Source organism: Corvus kubaryi, unplaced genomic scaffold (genome assembly GCF_017639235.1).
Source record: "Corvus kubaryi isolate FWS band 111438036 unplaced genomic scaffold, C.kubaryi_AGA036_p1.0 66, whole genome shotgun sequence".
NCBI lineage: Eukaryota > Metazoa > Chordata > Aves > Passeriformes > Corvidae > Corvus > Corvus kubaryi.
In genome coordinates, this window is record NW_024582054.1 from 16,744,710 (window position 1) to 16,764,162 (window position 19,453).

The 19,453-nt window shown below is 40.2% G+C and overlaps 1 long non-coding RNA gene across 1 annotated transcript; it reads right to left on the bottom strand.

Moving 5' to 3' along the window:
• Positions 1-1,747: 1,747 nt before the first annotated feature.
• Positions 1,748-15,552, bottom strand: LOC121673958. The gene is made up of 4 exons (XR_006019374.1): positions 15,543-15,552; positions 12,595-12,605; positions 4,484-4,490; positions 1,748-1,926 (listed from the first exon to the last, which is right to left on the bottom strand). It is a non-coding gene; the product is annotated as an uncharacterized LOC121673958 (long non-coding RNA).
• Between the last annotated feature and the right edge of the window lie 3,901 nt (positions 15,553-19,453).

Below are 19,453 nucleotides of genomic sequence, written 5' to 3' on the forward strand. Positions count from 1 at the left end.
CCTCCTCCTCGGAGCTGGGACTTGGCCAGGGCCAGGCCCTCTGTGCTCGGTGGAAAGTCCTCCCGATGTGTTCTGATATTGAAGCAGTCCAGTAGAAAAGGGAAAAAATCCGAAATTCCCGGAAAAACAAAGTTCAACTCTCTGGAGGGAAAATAAAATGAAAAATGTCTGAACAAGCAAGCAGGGTGCTTTCTCCACTCCCACTCTCTCAGCCGCAGAACACACAAGCCAAAAGGAAGAAAAAAATGCAGAGAATGAGAGTGTGTTTTCTCTGTCTGCATCCTTAAGGGTTTTTTCTTCTTCTCTCTTTGCTCAGGGTCAGTTTAAAAGCGTAGAAAGGTATATATACTAATTTCTGGGCATAGTGCAGTGATAGGGAATACAACATCAAGTCACCCCAAGACAAGGGTGAAATATGTTATGGACACTGTTTAAACACATATGAGTAAATGTGAAGAAATCTTTTTGGGATTGAATCCGACTATTGCTAGACACGTGATTGTATTGTTGGAGTGCCCTGAGCCCCAAGAACACCTGGCAGCTCAGCTGGTGCCTGTGGGATGTTCAGCAATATGGCGCTGCTGGGGCACTTTGCAGCACAGCAAGGGGATTATACACTTCTCTCTGGAGATCACATCAGTAATTCATCATTCAAAAGTTTTAAAAACAACAGAATGTGATTATTGAAGAGGTGTAATTGTCACTGTTCCAAATAACACACTCGCCTATTATTTAGCCAGGCCAGAACAAATTGAATATAAGAGCACATACTTTATTAAGTATTCTTTCTTTTTGCAGGAGCATGGCAAGCAACTCTAAGGTAAAACTGCAAAAACATCTTTGGCATCTTTTCGTACTGGAATTCTGTGTTTTCTGGGTAAGGCTTAAGTTATACCTGTTTGACCTTGGAATAACTTTCAAAATTGGAGCTATTTTTTAGTTCTTCCTTTGACTTTCTTTGTAATTTTGTTTTCAACCACTTTCTGTGAACTACAGGATGGTGAATGAATAAATGGCAAAATTTTTATGAGAACAGTGAGGCTGGCCAGGATCTTTCTGAATTGACATCCTCTCACACATCTGATTTAAAGGCAGCTGAGGAGCCAAAGCAGTTTCTCATATAAGCTGCTTGACAAGAGGAGTTCTAGGTGGTTATTATATGTCTATAATAGGCGCATGCTTGTTTATTTTCCTTTTTCTTTTTTGCAAAGGTCAGAATATTTGTTAGTGAGATGATACTTCTATAGTTGGTTACGGTAATTCCATTCCTGTATAGTGTGCTTTCAATCTGTGTTTCTGTGTCTGTAAAAATTTTCATTCATCTGTTTTTGTTGTCTACATGTGAGGAAAAATCAGGACAATATACCACTCTGTTGGAGTGGGTCAGCCTGCTCTCGGGCTGAAACCATCAAATGTCAGTCACCAGAAGAGATCACTGAGGTCTAGGTTACCTCCCCCTGGGTGGCTCCCAATCCTAAATTACCTCCCCCTGTTCCAGAAAGTTCTCCCTTTTTTAGTTATTAATTGGTTCCCTGTTATGACTCCTGCCTCCCTGTTTTCCCCATTTGTTCTGAAAAATTGTATCCTCCCCTCTGCTTGTACCCCATTGGTTGTTTTCTCTCTCCCTGCCTTGTTCCAGCCCCCCATAAAGGGGGCTAGCCTGCGTCTCCTTGAGGCTTTGCTGGTCCCTGGACCCTCCTGCAAATAAACCTGTTGGAACTCACACCAGAAGCCCCTCCCACCTTCTTTGCCTCCGGGCTAACGCCAGCCTGATCATCGGCTGCCGGACGTGCTTCCTCTGAGGAGGAGCCAGCGCACGCACCCATCTCACGCTGATTCCACTGAGCCGTCCAGCGAGGACGCTGTGGAGGCCAACGCTGCGTCCCCTCTGCCCGAGGGCACGCCGGGGCTTGTGGTGACAAGCCCCTGGCTGCGTTACCACTCAGGTAAAATTTCAAGTTTATGTGCAGGATAGATAGGTTTTTAGCTGTAAGTAGGACAAGGAACTGCTTGCAGCTGTGGAGACTCTGTACAACATAGAATTTTAGTTCAAATGTGGTCCAGGTCACTAGTGCTTAATATTCAATTGTTTTTGAGCTATTAGAAGGCAGGAGAAGATATCAGTGCTGGTGCCCTGGCTGACTGTCACCTGAGAGATAAGACAGAATAAACTAAATGTTATGAACTCCTTTGTCATCTACAGAATTGGTCCCATCTCACTGTAGTGATGGAATCATTTGCTCTCATCTCACTGGAGAGACAGCATTGCAACTGGCTATATTTTACTTAACCAGTGGATGGAAGTGTTTAGTCTCCAGCTGGAGCTGTCAACCAAGCTTGAAGGTGACTTTTAAAAATTTAATCCAATTTATAGCTATCTGAGCTTTTAATTTTATTTGAAGCCAATTATCAGTAGAAAGGTCATCTGCCTGCTTGACTGTCACCAGTACCAGGCTGCAGACACAGTACAGCTAAATATCAGTATTTCTAGGAAACTGGATGTTCTCTGTGTCAAGGGTTTGCTCTTGGAGCATAAAACCATTCTTGGAGCCAGTTCAAGACACTAGGCAGAACAGGTGCTGACCAAAGGACCTCAGTCTGTTTTGCCTGTGTTGGATATGATATCAACTGTACTAGTGTCATGGGTTAGCAAGCATAGTCTCGGAAGTGATTTTCTTGCAAAGAGATGCTTACAGCTTCCTCTATGACTTAGCAGAACCTATCAACTGGCTAGTTTGAATATTAACAATTTTTTAAGCGACTTAAAATTTTGACTGCCTCTGTCGTCCACATTTAAGAATGGACAAACCCCGGGAAAGCACTCTCTTGCTTCCTGCTTTGGGACAGGTAGCTGGGCTTGGCCCATATGGGACCTAGAGGGCTCGGGCCGGGCCCTGCGCGGTCCAGGCCAGGACCTGCTCAGCTGGGCAGGGCCGGGACACAGCCATCCTGGAGCCCTGAGGCCCTGTTCCACCCTAGGCCCCCCCCCCAGCAGTGTTACGTACAGACAGCACAGCCTGGCTCTCCCCCTGCCCAGTGCGGCCGAAGATTCAGCTGAGGATGCCCGCTGCCCAGTAAAGATCATGTGACCAACAGTGATAAGCGAACTTCAGCTGTGGGGCCGAGTGAGATTAACCCTTTTAGTGCTGTAAGTTTCCTCCAGAATAGATTAAGCCTGCAAACATTAAGTAAAGAAAGAAGAGCTGAAATCCTGAGGGAGGAGAAAGAGGAGATGCTTAAAAGCTGAAATTCTGTTGTAAAGCTATGGTGGTGATAAACTATGATATATCAGAGTACCCGTTGTAATTCCATGAAAGCATGGGGGGTGGAATGTTCAAACTGTACTTGTGAGCAAAAGCACCTGTGCTGGAATAAGGAAATGCTGAAGCAGCTGTAATTTGATGAGAAGTTTGAACAGGGAGAGATGGAAGTGATGAGGACTCTTGCTTCAAATCAGAAGGAGAAAGACCTCTGTTCCTAGAGATGCTCCCAGAGATAATCCTAGAGATGAAGATGATGAGGACCCTTTTTCTCCCAGGGAAGGGGGAGGGCCTCTATTCTTAGAGATGAAGATGCTCCCAGAGATGGGTGAAGAGAACCTTTGTTTTTGAACAGCTCAATCTTAAAATGGTACCCCAGTAGCTCAAGATTGGACCCTTGAAAGCAGTTGTGGGAAAAGCTGCAAGTCGGGGGAAGGGACTCTCACATGTGAGCAGAGAACCAACATGGGCGGCGGTCTCGGGATACTGAAGCCGTGAGAGAATTTCTTGTGGAGATGTCTCCATAGCATGAGCAAGAGAGACTCCTCTCCCTAAATGAACTGAACAAGGTTATTATGGAAGTGGTAAACAGACTGAACATCTCGAGGGTTGTCTTTTTACAGTGGGAGAAGGGGGAAAGGTGGGGGGAGGAGAAGTGTTCTGAAGGTGTGGTATGATTTTTTTTCCCTTCCTTTTAGGTCTGTTAATAAACTTCTTTATATTCTTTTAAGTTTTGTGCCTGCTTTGCTTTCTCCTAATTCTTATCTCACAGAAAGTAAATAAGTAAGTGATAATTTGAACAGAACCGCTACAACTAGCCTGAGCAATTAAGATTCTTACACTTACTGAGCTTCAACTTCTGCCACTTCCCATGGCTATAGTGTACCCTGGAGAGAGATGTTGTGAGAGATAAGGAGAGCCCAAATTTGTAGTAGAATGGGTTGCTGCCAGGCTGCATTTAACAGCTTGAATCTCTGGTATTTTAGTAAGGACTTATGCTTTGTCAGGGAGGGCAGAGAACCAAGATGACAGCTGTGCTGGTTGGACACTGTACAGCTGGAGACACAACCTTAGCCTCACCTCTAGATGTTCCCGAGTGAGGCCATGGGAGGAGGAGGAGAACACTGAAGTTTGGCTGAATGTTACTGCTATAGGTTAGTGAAGTAAAATCTCCATGTGTTCTCATTTGAATAGCCTGTTACCTTCTCTTCAAGGTATTGCACCCAGTTGCTATGTGCTGTTATACAGCACTGCAGTGGCTGGCTGAAGACAGCCTTATGTTTGGTTCATTGATCAGTTTGTATAGTGTTTTTGAGATCATTAGCATATGTAAGTGAAATAAATAATGCAAAGGTCATTGAAGCTGATATCCACACAATGATTTACAGGCTGCCAACTTGACTAGTTTTCTGTTCTACTCACACTTTAAGTACAGCTACAGATAATCAGTATTGAAAGAAATTATAAAAGGGCTATGGATGGAGAAGGCAGAAAAGTAGCTTATCTGTGAAAATTACCTCGATGTAAAATTTAGAAAGTTGACCTAATAGTATACCTTAATGTCTCACACCCCTCAGTCTGCAGGGAAAGTGTTACGTCCCACAGCTCTGCACGGGAAACTGACAGAATCTGGGGCTGCTGCCATTGTTCTGCCAATGCAGTCTGTGTGATGAGCCTCTCAGAAGGCATCAGCATGTGAACTTGCTGATGTAGGACCACCTCAAAGAACTGGAGTGTCACATTGTTCCTGTTGGCATGGCTGTGTTCAAGCAAACAGAAATATCCAAGAAGGATCTTCTTCAGGCAAATAGGAGATGCTGTGATTACTCAGGGTCCTACAGTCAGACATCCTTTATTTACTTCCTATACATGTTTAAATTACAAATTTATGAGTACTTGAGATTCACAAACATTTTCATATATTCAATATAGAAGACAGGTATTAAAAGGCATGTAGAAGGAAATAGCCCTTGTTGTTCCCTGGAACTGAAGGCAAACTGAGATTGCTAGAAAGTCCTACTCTAAGGAAGTACCTTGAATGAGAAAATACCAAATGATTTTAAGAAATTTCATATCTAGATAAATATCCAAAGTCCAGTTTGTTTTGATTTTTTTTTGGTTCAGCTGAGTTTTCTGTGAAGTGTTTGCATTATGAGAGATTTCTTTTTTTGCAATTTCAGTTGGATTCTGTGAAATGGGATGAAGTTGAAATGTTACAGGGAAAAAAATATCACATGAAAGGCTAGGAGAACTGGAATTGTTCAGCCTGTAAAAAAAGGTTTCTGGGTAATATAATTGAAACCTTCCAGTACCTGAAGGGAGTCTACAAGAAGGATGGAGAGATACTGTTTACAAGAGTGAGAGAGGAAGATGGAATGGCTTCAAACTGAGAGTAGGTTTAGATTAGATATTAGGAATAAATTCTTTACTGTGAGGATGGTGGGGCACTGCAGGCTGCCCAAAGAAGAGATGGATGTCCCATCCCTGGAAATGTTCAAGGCCAGACTGGATGGGGCTCTGAGCAACCTGGTCTAGTGAAAGATGTCCCTGCCCACAGTGGGGAGTTGGATCTAGGTGATGTTTAAGGTCCCTTGCGACTGAGACAATTCTATAATTCTATGATTCTATGATTCTATGTCAGAAAATGCAATGCGTCTATACAATAGAAGATACTCCAAAATGATGTGGTTGTATACTCTTCATCCTTTTGTAGAGTTTTCCCCAATTTAAAATAAGGTTGGCTAAGCCACTGAGGACCGTTTCGCTTTTTGAGTAGACACCATTAATGGTATAAACGCCATTTCCACAGAATTACAGAGTATTCTGAGTTGGAAGGGAGTATGGGGATTGAACTGGTGACCTTGATATTACTAGCACCATGCTCTAACGTGAGCATGCATGCAATGCTTTACGGAAAAATCTCAGGGAGTGTATAGTCCAGAGAAAGAAGAGAAGTTATGTCGGAGAGTAAGATCCTATAGGAGATGGAGACATGTAAAAGTTACTGTCAGAGCAGGTGGTATATCAGAAGTATGTAGGCAGTGGCTTTTACAAGTTTGTCTTTTTTACTTCATTACTTATTTTCTACCAATGGGAAGCTGATATTTCTCCTTTTGCTTCATTTTTTCAGTAGATCTCATATGCTCTTATGATTTTATTTTTCATATTATCATAAGCTGTGAACTTATGAAGGGAACATGTGCTAATGCTATTTCTGAGACTCACAAGTCAGAACTATTCAGATACATTTCAAGAAACCATGTCACTTTTCATGATTTCTTTGGACTAATTTAGTGGGCAAAAGCAACAAAATTAAATGGAGAAAGAGATCGAAGTTCAGTTGCCATTGTATTTACCGTCACCTACTTTTGCATACAGAGTATTATTTCATTGATGATACTAATTTGATAATTTTGCAACTGAGGCAACAGCACTGTGGGATGTTGGCATGACGTGTAGTAAGGAATTTAGCTGTACTTCCAGGCTAAAATTCTGTGGGTTTGAAACAATAGCAGAGAAGCACTTACAATGCACCTTATTGCTAAATATTTGTTACTCTTATGTACTTTGGGTACAGTCCCAGGAAAAATGCTTTTAGGCAATTTGTTATATATGAGCTTTAACAGAACTTTCACTGGCAGACATGTGGAATGGCCTTCTGGCCTGATGATAGGTAGCAACTTCCTCTACCTTTTGGAGAACCTGCCTGACTTTGCCTCTACAAAACATTGACTTACTTCTGATGTGAGATCTGACTCATGGCAGGAAGCAGGAAATTGTAATTTATTTTAAAGACGTAAATATTTCATGTTTCATTGTTGTGTTATAAAGGCTTCTTGAGGGTTCCACCAATCAAAATAAGCCTCTGAGAGTAATTTTTGCCATCACAATCACAGTTCTTCCTCAAATCTAGGCTGTGATGAGCTGACAGAGCTGGGGATGTATCTGGGTCAAGGATGGTCTTGAAAGGACTTTTTTGTCATCTCAGTACTCTTGCAGCTGCAGGAATGATATTTGATCCCTCCTCCTTGATCTCCTCATTTATGAGTATACCAGGAGGCCAGAATTGAAGTAGAAAGAAACCAACCAAGTTGACTTTCAGGTCACTGGTTTTACTGTGTCAGAATAAAAATAGATCAGGAAACATTGTTTTCAATTTTAACATGGAAAATTCAAAATGCCCTTGGCTGAGTCTTTGCTATGGGGCTTTTCTGTATGTTGTTTGGCATAAAATATTTACTGCTAAGAATGACTCAAGTTCATTTCTTCAACTTGAAAAAATACTCCACCTGTGTGACAGACTGCTGGCTCCCTGCTGGGCATGAAAAATTAACATTGTATCACATCAAGAGTTAAGAGGGAAGTCGGACAAAGTAGTTTTGCAGCTAATCTCCATTACTAGGTTTTTTTTTTCCTTGTCTATTTGAAATATGCATAGAAAATTCAGAAAAGCAAAGAGTGAGAACCCTCAGTAGGCACAAGCAGGTGTGCAAAGTGTCAGCCCTACTGCCCATCTCAGAACTGCTGATCCATAGGTAGAGCTCCCTTGATATTTGTTAAGCCTAATGATAAGCTTCAAGCTTTCAGCTTTAGATGTTAGCATGACAATATATGGCATTTCCTGGAGATTTTTTTTAGCTTTGGAATAGATGGTAATAAATAAATAAATAAACAAACAAATAAATAAATAAACAAATGTGCACTGTGTGTGTATGTGTGAGGAAAAAAAGGATACAGTTGTACTTGCTTTTTGTCAAAATTTTCCAAAGAAGTTCTACCCTCTGTGCTGGTTTTGGCTGGGGTAGAATTAATTGTCTTCACAGTGGCTGGTATGGGCCTGTGTTTTGGATTATTCTGAAAGCAGGGTTGATAATACAGAGATGTTTTTGTTATTGCTGAGCAGGGCTTACACAGAGCCAAGGGCTTTTCTGCTTTTCGTACGGCCACAATGGTGAGGAAGTCGGGGGTGTCTGGGAGGTTGGGAAGAGACACAGCTGGGACAGGTGACCCAAACTGACGAAAGGGATATTCCAGACCATGTGACATCATGCTCAGTAGAGAAAGCAGGGGGAAGGAGGAGGAGGGGAGGGACATTTGGAGTGATGGCATTTGTCTTCCTGAGTCACTGTTACATGTGATGGGGAGATGGTTGAACAGCTGTCAGGCATGGGTAGCAGGGAATTAATTCCTTGCTTTGCTTTGCTTGTGGGCATGGCATTTTCTTTTCCTATTAAACTGTTTTTATGTCAACCCATGAGTTCTCCAGCTTTTACCTTCTGATTCTCTCCCCAGTCACTCTGGTGAGGGAGTGAGTGAGCAGCTGCTTGGGACTTGGCTACTGGCTGTGGGTAAACCGTGAGAACCTCCCTCCACAATCATCTAGTAACTCTGGTAACTCATAAAGTTTAATGTACTTGGTAAACCAGCTTGACTTGCCATAGACTCTGCCAAGACTAAAAAACATCTTTGTCCAACCCAGAGTTCATAAAGATAAAAATGAGAGAATGATGTCATCTTGCACATAGAAGTGTTTCTGCAGCAGCGGGTTATTTTCTGTGAGGTTGAGAACTCCTAGGTAACTACATGTTAACAACACAGTGTACAGCATCCATTATATGGGAGTAAACACATAGTACAAAGTCAGCCTTCTCAGGCTACAGCTCAGTGGTGTCCTTACAAAGACTGCAAGTGTTAAAACAGCTAATGATAGCAGCATCTCCTTAATGTAAAAAAAAGAAAATCACAGAATAAGAATTTAGGGGAAAAATAAAAAAATAATTGCAAATACTATATAAAGACATTTTTTTCCCCAACACTATTATTACTGAAAATACTTTTAACCTAATCAAAATGTCTTTCATCTCAAGTGACAAAGTTGGTCCAGTAACTGTTAAACTCATGATTTTTAGACACTACATGGTGTCCCTAGATACAATGGGCTGCAAATTTACAACCATGAAAAGGCAGATCAGTGAAACTGAATGCGGGTCGTACATCTCATTTATTTTTCATTATTGAAGTTGGATTTTTTTTTTTTTTTTTTTGTATGACTCCGTTTGCCTCTGCGGCAGTAAAATGAAAATTGTCAACTTAATGGCTGACACTTGTTTTGCTTAAGATTTCTCAGTCTTGTACATGACTAATACTGGGTTTCTAGTGCTGTAGAGAAAATTTTTGATGCAGATAAATTGATGCCCTTCAGGGAAAGTTCTAGTGGTCTTTAGCAGTGAGCTATTACTCATGCTTGGTAATCACAGGTGCACTTTAAGGTTTATAGAACTGCATTTTGATTTTGTAAAGCTTATGCTTTTTACTAGCATACCCTTTTCATTTTTGATTTAAAGAAAATGAATGCTTACTACCACACTCTTGTGCTATAGAAAGCTTAGCAGTATAAATGCCCTCTGCTTCTCCATCTGACAGGATGAATCTGCTGTGCCTCAAGTGCATTGGAAATCTTCCCTACGGGCTTAGAGAAAAGAGGGATTTGGTGTATTTCTTATGCAAATAAAGGGAAGAGACAGTTGTTTCATGTTGCTAAAACTCAAGGCACTACAGGGATTTGCATTTTTTCATTTAAGTGTGTTTTGATTACTCTAGTCCCCAGATCCCTCACCTTAAAAATATGAAGTCAACATAAATATTACGGAGATAAAGAAAAACCCTTAATGCTGGAAGGTCACAAGGCCAGACTCTCTGCATGGTTATCAGTGTTATCAGTCAGTAGCTGTACAGACTTGCTTTGACTGGGGTTCAGTTCATGCCAATCTTTTCTTTGAAAAGCCCTTTGTGTTACAGAAGTCCTGAGACTTGTAACTGCCCCAGAAAAAACTCCAGCAGTGGCCTGGCAACACACTCTCAGGTTGGACTACAAACTCTTGGCATTTTGCTCCAACCCCTTCATAGACATAATTTTCTGGACCCAGCTATGGATGTGGAAGAAGGTACTGACTCATCTGTGCTCCATTGCTCTAGTATTTCTGCTGATGTTTCTAAGGTCAAGTAACATTGCAAAGAACACAATCTAGGGCCTTCTTAACCTTACTGGAAAAAGAGCCCAGTGCAGGATGTGGACAGGATGCAGCACTGGTGCACACAACTGATTCCCCACAGACACATCAGGTGTAAATGAAGATTCCTTCTCTTCAAATGATTTTAGCCTAAAGAGATATGATCCATTTTGGAGCTTAACCTCACTCAATGAAGTATTCTATCAACTTCCTTTAGAGTAAGTACTGAAAGTGCTCTCTAACCCAGCACCATGCAGATCAACTAAATCCATGCAGGTCAACTCAAACCAGGCCCAAGATGACATAAGTGGTTTTGTCTGAACAAATTAAGAAGTGTTGAAGGGCTCAGCTGACATCTCTGTAGATGTTTTTGACTCTTAGTAAAAGGTGGAGTAGAACATGGTAACCATTCCCTTCTACAGCAGCATAGCTGGATCTAGCAGAAGGTGGCTGGGACCTTCAGTTCCTTCTTTTCCAGAGAAGAAATTTATTTTCTTTCTAATTCTCTGTCTTAGAAGCAGACAGCATTGTTCTAGATTCAGTCAAATGCTTTATTTACAGCAGTCAGACAATCACTTTAAGTTCCCGAGCAATGTTGGGCAAAGACCCTCTTTGCTGTCTTCCTTTCAGCTGGAGTGGAGCAAACACTGGGAGCGTTTATGAGGGCATTTTGATTCAGATCTCTTCTCAGTAATCCTGAGGCTTAACAGAGAGATCCTGCTTATTAATTCTGCTGTGAAGCACAAACAGGTAAGCAGCAATGTCAGATCTCATTTTACTCTCCATAGTTTGTCACTGAACAACTCTGCATCCCTGAATTATTCACAACACAGAGTACCAGCAAGTGTCAAGATCGGTAACCATCAGCGAAGCAAGAAATCTCGGCTGGTAGTGGTGGTTTTGCACTCTCGAGAAAGCCTGAATTTGAGAAAATAGATGTTCTTGCTATTTCATACTCAGAACAATTCCATAAAAACACAAAACACATAACTGTCTGTCTATGTGTTTTCAAATTCACCCAATTATCCCATTTTTAAAATCAAAAGGGCTTTCTTATCATTGCTAAGATTGTTCTTATTTCAATTCTACCCTTGTAAATGCAAAATAATTTCACTGATTGTATTAAAATCCTTTCAGCATTATGTAGATTCAACAGAAGTTAAGTTCTGGTCCCGGTATTCTCATGTAGTGTGGATAATTATTGCAAAAACTAAAGTTAGGTCTAAGGACCATAGCCTTCAACGATCGTCAAGATTTGGTGCACTGCTGTAATAGCAGGCCCCTATAAAGCAGTCTGAGTTAATTCAGCTGTAGATTTTATTTCTACGTTAGAGTCTCTTGAGGCTTGTCAGGAAACTATAAAATGATGGATAATTTAGATGAGTGACATTCTTGAAAAAGCATTTGCCCTTTGATTGAAGAAAAATGACTTGTTAAAAATAGTTTGAAATCAGGATATGTTAATCAAACTAGGAAAGTAGAAAAGAGAAATCCTACCAAAATGACTTCTCATTATGCGCTGCAGCCAGCCTTTCTTTGTCTGTGGACGTTTCCACTAAGCAGAGAGAGCGAATCGATATTTTTAAATGCTATGTCCCTTAGATGAGCCCTGAGCAGGTTGAACAGCTTCTTCCATGGGACCAGGAGTTCTCATTAGTAGTTAAAGAGTATGTAAGAGCTGAATTTGGGTGGTGAGATTGGAACGACAGGGTAATGTCATTTGTTTGTAGTGATCCAGAAGTTTAGGTACATTTAATTCCCAAATGATCCCTATTTCCTTAGGCTGATGATGTGATTCCTGCTGTACAAATAAATTTTGTCTGATGTGGCTGTCTGGATTCAGTTGTGTGCACTGTCTCTGCAAAGAACATGTGAGCTTTGTCTGTGCCCTTTTTCAAGTAGAGTGAGGAAACCACCAAGGGTGTTCTTTACTATGGTGGTCGACCTTAGAAAGACTGGGCCTGTCAGAGTCTCTTTTTCCTTGGTTTTAGTTCTGGTCTCTTTGAAATACAGAGAGGAACAAATGGGAGGGAAGAATGAGTAGTTTTCTTTCAAACATAAAGCCCAAACCAACCAGAGAAAGCCTTCATAAGTCGTATTTCTCCTACAAGGACAGGAAAAAGAGAGAAACCAATACCTGTAATTTCTAAAAAAATGAAGTTATTCTTTGACTTTGGCAGGGTGATAAAAGTATACAGATAGCAATGTAGTGAAATACTTGGGGAGCTTTCATTTCCCTTCAACAAGCTGGTGAGGGGAACTGAATATTGTGCTCGAGAGCTCTTTCCTATTGCTTGTTAGCCAATTCTTATTTTACCTGGCACCTTATTACTACCTCCATTTTCTTTAATGTTTATGCAGAAATTTAAATAGATACAGTAATAAGAAAAAAAAATTCTTTATCAATTAATCAAGCTTTGCTGTTTGTAACTTGTGATATTATATTACTTCTGACATTTTTCGGTCATTCATGTACAGTTTCTGGAAGAACAGTACATCCAATAGAGTAAATCCAATTCAATTGTTCTCCCCTCAACCCCAAGGCAGTGCTCGTATTTTTTCTTCCTGACTGAAATATTAGAATTCCATATTTCCCATTTCAGGTCATGTTTGGCTAGAAAAGGAAACTTCAAAAAATGCAATGCATTTTGATGATACCAGTGTACATAATGTTTTCAGCCTCTGTCATCAGAGCATACCTGCATAGCGAATATGATGTCTAGAAAAGTAGGAGGTAGTTTAGAAAACAGAATGCTGGCTGAAATTGATGGGAAAGGAACAAAGAAGGTAAGAACTGAGGTGAAAAAAAATGTCAAACACAGGTAATGAGGAAGCTGCTTTGATTGAAGAGAGAATTCAGGTTACATAGCATAGTCTCATAGTGATGAGAAGCTCTATAGTTTATGATTTACTATGCCTCAGCTCAAAGGAGTTGGTCTATTTCTTGAGTTAATGAATAAGGAAGTCTGTAACTTACTAGACAGCTAAAAATACAGTAGGTATTGCTACTGAAATGGAAACAAACTTTTATTAGGACTGTAAATTTCAGTTTCTCTTTTATTGAAGGTTTTTCATATTATGTGAACAAAAGCTGAAGAGCCTATGGAAATGGCCTGAAGTTGCCTCAGGTGTTAAGGTAGTTTGGATGATGATACAAGGGTAGAAGGGGAGCATTTGGTGCAATAAACACAAAGTTAGTAAAAAGGACTGAGTTCAACAGGTTAGAGTCACAGCTGTGACAGCCTCAGGGAGAGTCTGTGTATGTCTCTGTGTGTGGAAGGTGTGGTCCAAACCCTTTACCCAACCCATAGCCACGTAATGCAGTGGGAGAGGGGAAGAGATACTTTGAACATTCTGGGCCTGTACAACTGCAGTCAGGATGCAGGTCTGTCATCTAGATTGTTCTAGCTTGTACTGAGAACTAGATATTTTGTTTTCTTTCCCTTTTTGTTTCTATGCTTCTCAGAGGTTAAAAAAAAAGGAAAAAAAAGATTTGCCAAATCACTTTTTTTCCTCTCTGATGACCTTGGCAAGATACAGACTGAGTTTTGTCACCCATAATCAGGCTAGCAATCACTTTTAAAATAGTTTCTCTGAATTTGATTGGAAGTAATCACAAAGTAAAATGCTTTACAATGCAAGCAAAGGGTACAGGAATCAAATCTTCATGATGTTGTCAGAAAATAGAACAAGATTAGAAAATGAAACAAGTGGTGTACATGTATTTTAAAGCATAATGTTCTGTAGGGCAGAAAAGGAATTTTCATGCTTTTTATCTGCCAATTCCTTTCTTCTTGCCAGTAAGTGCAGTAAAATATGTTTGTTCTATTTTTTTTTTTTTTTACATTTTTCTTTCAGGGCTTACCTTTTTCCAAACTATCTCCAGTTTCAGAATAGCTACCCCATGACACAAGAAAACATGAATATTTGTTTGATCATCTGCTTTAGCATGTAGCTTGGCATAAAGTAAGCACAACTCTCCAAAAGTTCGATTTTTCATTTCCTTAAGAAGTATTCATGTATTTTCTTGAAATTCTTCTATCTGGAATAGAAGGGCATCTTTCATGCAAAAAACCCCAAGGGCTTTAATGCAAGGCTTTACAGATTCCCTAAGCCAGCTCAAGGAATAAGAACAGGACAAAGCAATGGGTAGTAAGGAGTGGAGGCAAACTGTTCTTATCCCCCAGTAAATTAATGTCTCTTCTGCCATGACAATCTACAATAGTGGAATTGTCTAATGCATCATCCTTGCTGTAAGCAGAGGTGAGGACTAAATTCAAGGCGAGTGTCTACAAGAAAGCACAAGGTGCTGAATGCTTTGTAAGTGGCTCTTAAGTTTAGTGCTGGAATATGACTCTCTTCACAGTAATGAGAAGTTAAGTGCTTTTTGTCTTAGAGCTGTTAATGAAAGATGTCATCCTTTATCTATAATGGATATAATACTTCACACAAAGTATTAAAGTAATGAGGCACGATGCTAAGAAGGTTTCTGCTATTAGAAATCATTGCCACTAGAGTCCAGGCGCTCATGTCTCCTGCAGTTCTGCTGATACTTAACGTCAGTACTTGTCAGCTGCATACTTTATGGGTTCAATATATAGTGCACTAGCTGTTAGTTCTGATGTATGGATGAAGTATCATACCTACTAACACAGAAGCATTTTGGAGAAGACAGAAGAGGTTTGGATAGAGTTCAAATAAAGATTAAAACTAGATAAAATGTATTGTTTTCAATTTAAGAACATACAATAGGCTTAGCTAAGACTAAAAATAAAATAAATGTAGAATGTAAGGCTTATTGCATTAATTTCTTGGAACTTGCAGTTTCTCACTGCCTATTCTGTACTGTGCAGAGAGATCGGGGTCCATATGTGGTTGCTCAGAAAAAAAGTAGATGGTACTGCATATCTTATAGAGAGCTGGGAGATGAAAAACATTCAAGACAACAGTATGTCTGACATACTGTATTATGGGTGAACTTATTTTTTATGCTGCACAGAAACTCTTTGTTCCATAATCAAAATAACAGATCAAAGAAATTAGTTGTTTACTAACGGCCTTAGAAGGTCTTTATTCTTCAATAGAATGGGAACTGGTGGTCGTGGGTGAGCTGGAGAATATATTCACATGTATTCCTGAGGTGCTACATTTTTTCTTTAATGAGTGATCATAAACACCTCTTTCATATGTCATGTCTAAAAATCTGCTCTTATTACTAAAAGTCTAGTGTGTGGCTTGGCAAATTCAGCCGTATTCTGTTGGTTTTAAAAACAGTATCTCCTCTATCTCTGGGGGAAAATTATGGTGCTAGTGGTAGTGATGCCTGTCAGAAGTAGCAGTCTGCACTAAGTTATCCTTTCCATGGGCTGTAATGATGTCCAGAGTCCCTCTGATGATTTAGTCTGTAGCCCTCTGAGGTATGTACGGCTCTGATTTGAGTTGGTACGAGGTTTGGCAGATGCAGCTGTACCATGCCGTGAAGGAGGGGTTTACTGCACATTTGTGGATCTCTCCATATAATTCACTTTGCTCCTCTGCTCCATGAATAAGAGCCCCCAAAGGCTTTCAGCAGGATAATATTGTTAAATACTGCAAGTACCCTTGATAGTGTCACCTTGATACAGTGTCAGCTGATAAGACAGACTTACCTGTCTCTACATTACAAAGCATTTGTGCATAAACAAAGTAATAAATGCTAGAGTCATATGAAACACAAATGTTTAACCAATAACGAAGAAAATGCTTTTGGATCCTTGCTGTTCATGTGGATTTTTAATTTTGTAAGCAGGAGGTTAGAGGAGCAACTTTAGGGGCAGAAGTACTTACTGAGTAAGTCTTTCAAATGAGAGGGTCCCCATGACCTTACAGTGTGGCAAAGAGCTAAATAATTTTAGTATCTATCCTGTGTAGAAAGGGAATGCAGTGAGGTGGGTTATCACGGGCTCTCCTTCACTTATACATTCATGGAAAGTTGTCTTATGAACCTGTGAATCTATCTCAAGAACTGTGGAAAGTAGGAGGTGTCCAAAACCCACAATAGGCAGAAAAATATAACTTAAAAAAAATTGTTTTCCTCCACTTCTGAATCCAAGTTTAGTCCTTCTGGACTTGCCAGCACAAATAAAAGGTGAATTAATCTTATTGATTACATATAGTCTTATAACGATAAATCAGTGAGTTTGAATAGAAAAATTCTGTGTATTTTGATTTGTGATGCCTGATAGGTGAACTAAATTTTCTCAGATGCAGGTTTCCACTCTGCCTACTATACAGCTTTTCCATTTCCCATGTTTTGGAGACATGGCTGAAGTACGATTAAATTTTCCCTGTTCTTATACTCATGGTAGTTTTCTTGTTCTGTGTTACATGTAGCAGTGCAGGAAGGAAGAGTGAAAAAACAAGGAAGAATCCAGTCTTTCCAACAGGATCTTGCTTTGTGATGGATTGCATTGCTTTTCAGTGCTTCAGTTTCTCCAGCTACAAAATTGCTCTTCCTTTGTTTAGCAAGCTGACATAATGGTATAAGCTTGGCTCACAGAAGTAGTACATGAAGATTAAATGTAGCTTGTAAGTAGAACTTGTGCTGTTCTGTAGCAGGGAAATCATGAAGGGCATGCTAGACAGAAAGGGATGGTCATGTGAATGGATCACCATCCTTAGATTGCTTTACAGTGGTTTGCTTTCTTGTATTATATGGCTATCTGTTTGGAACTCAAGTTTACTTTGTGGAAAGGAAAAAGCAGAAGGACCTGACCCTGAGTTTGGCAGGCGGTGCCGAGGTGTGCAGCTGTACCTCACAGTGGGCAGGGGTTGTGAGCTGCTGCAGAGCAGAGCTGGGGACCAGCATGGGTTGGGGCAGCCCCCGTGCTTGCCCATGTAAAGACGTGGAATTTGTTTCTGTCCATGTTTCCTGCTGCAGTTAAACAGAAGCACCTCTCAGGGACTTGGGTAATTGTCCAAGTGCCATCTCAAAGGATGGTGACAGTAAGAATTACTGAAGAGAAGCAAGAAGCATAATCAGCAGATAGGTCCTCCGTGGAAATGCATCTCTTTTTTTTTTGTTTTTTTGGTAAGAGCTGAATACATTGAGACTATTGCAACTGAAATTTTGCAGGAGTGAGAGTGCAAAATAAAAGGAGTACACAGGAACATTTATTTTAAGCATGATTGTCCTGGCAAAAAATGTTTATGGTGTAGGAGACTGGACTGAAATGACTATTTGTGGCACTCTTGTAATTGATTTTATAAGAAGCATTTCTTAACCTGCTGGCAAGCATTTGAAAAACTGTCAGTCTAGGGGGAAAAGAGATTTTTGTGTGTGGCTATTTTTCTTTATATTGCATAATTACAAACCATTTGTTTCCTGAATAGAAGTTTGTAATTAATACAGATTAGAAAATGTCTGGGAGATTTTTATGAGGAAAGAAGTGTGTATGGATGGGTTGTTTTTCTGAACATGAGTTTTTTTGTAGTTTCTTTATAATAGCTGAATTTCACTTTAGGGTTTACAGTGCAGTGCATACAATTATTTATGAGATGCTGGAGTATGATAAATAGAGCATTCTTTCATTAAAGAAACACCTCAAAACCCACCCAAAGAAACCTCAGGATGTATTACATGGCTGCTTTGTATTAACCCTAACCTTTATTATGAAACTCAGTATAACTAGAAATACAAAAGAAGTTATGCTTGTGGTACGTAGGTAAAATAGCAGAAGCATGTTTAATGTGATAGCCAGACATGATAAATCTTGTTCTACCTTTTATGCAATTGTCCTCTGTGCAATCATTGTAAATGTTGAATTTGTTCTTCATCAACCCTGCAGGAAGAAACATTCATAGAATAGGAATATATTGCCAGGGTCAGTGAATTCATCCAGTTCTCACACAACTCTGTAAGAGACATTTAGTCTACAAAAGTCTAGGGAGAAAACCTGCCTCAAGCCCACACACTTCACAGCAGTCAATGTAAGCTCTACATCCAGAGGGGACCAAAAGCTGTAACCCTGATGTGCTTCCCATACCTGAGTGTTCTGCAGTGTCAGAGAAACTTGAACAATACCAACCATGGTTACAGTTCCTTCCTCATAATTTAAAAGAAGGCTGACCACTTGATTTTTATTCCCTTTTTACAAGGACTATTAAAAATGTTCAAATTTCTTCCTAAATACCCTTTAAAATGTTCTAAAATGTTTTTAATGAGTTCTTTTTGTTCCCACAGCAATGCTTTTGGGATGAGTTGACTGCCATACGTTCCCTTACACCTTTCCTGTGTCTTCAGGGGTTAGAGTACCTTTCAGCTGGCCTTTTCCCACACTTCTTAGGTCTAGCTTAGTCAGTCTCATATACTCAGTGTAAGTTTTACATTTGCTGCATAGTTCCCATGGCCTCCCTTCTTCTTCATCTTTGACACTGTATAACTGTATATGGTTGGTTCTGTTCTCTGCTGCCTGGCTACATCAGCAACCTGTACAGGGTCGTGGGAAAGGAAGAGCACTGTGATGCTGCCTGCCAGCAGCTATGGGTGAATATTTTCTGCTTGGCATCCCTTGGGAAAGTGCACTCTCTCCTCCTGCATAGTGCTTTGGGCTCCCCACTACACCACAGACAGATTTATTTCAGATGCAACAGCCAGGGTGTGAAGGGACAAGCCAGGAGAAAAGTAGGTGTAACCATCTACAGAGCAGCACTAACCAGCACATTTGGGATGGGTTTTTTTGTGGTGACTTTGGATCCTTTCTCTGCAGCTGCTGAGGGAGGTGTCTTATGTGCCTATGAAGTCATGCAATCTGGAAAGCTGTGTCATGGGACTGCCTTTTTAGAACAACTGTTGCTCTGATATCTGCTTTTTGATTTTACTGGCATCTTGAGTTGGTTCTTATTTCTTGAGAGAGTACCTTGTGTTTGGACACAAAGGTGATTTTTTTTTTTTTAAAGCTGACTCTTTTTCAGTGAGCTTGTGCACATGTGTGCATATTCTGCATGTGTGTTCATCCTGTAATTTACCAGAGGACATGACTTTGGAAAAAACCAGAAACATTTTTGTTCTTTGAGAAGACGAAAAGTGATAGAAAGTTCAGCACTGGAAGGATACATTTCCTTCATTATACTTATTTCATGGTGTCTGCATGATCACTTCTAGAGCCTGTATTAATTGGTGGATATTGCTCTGTGCATTTTAAT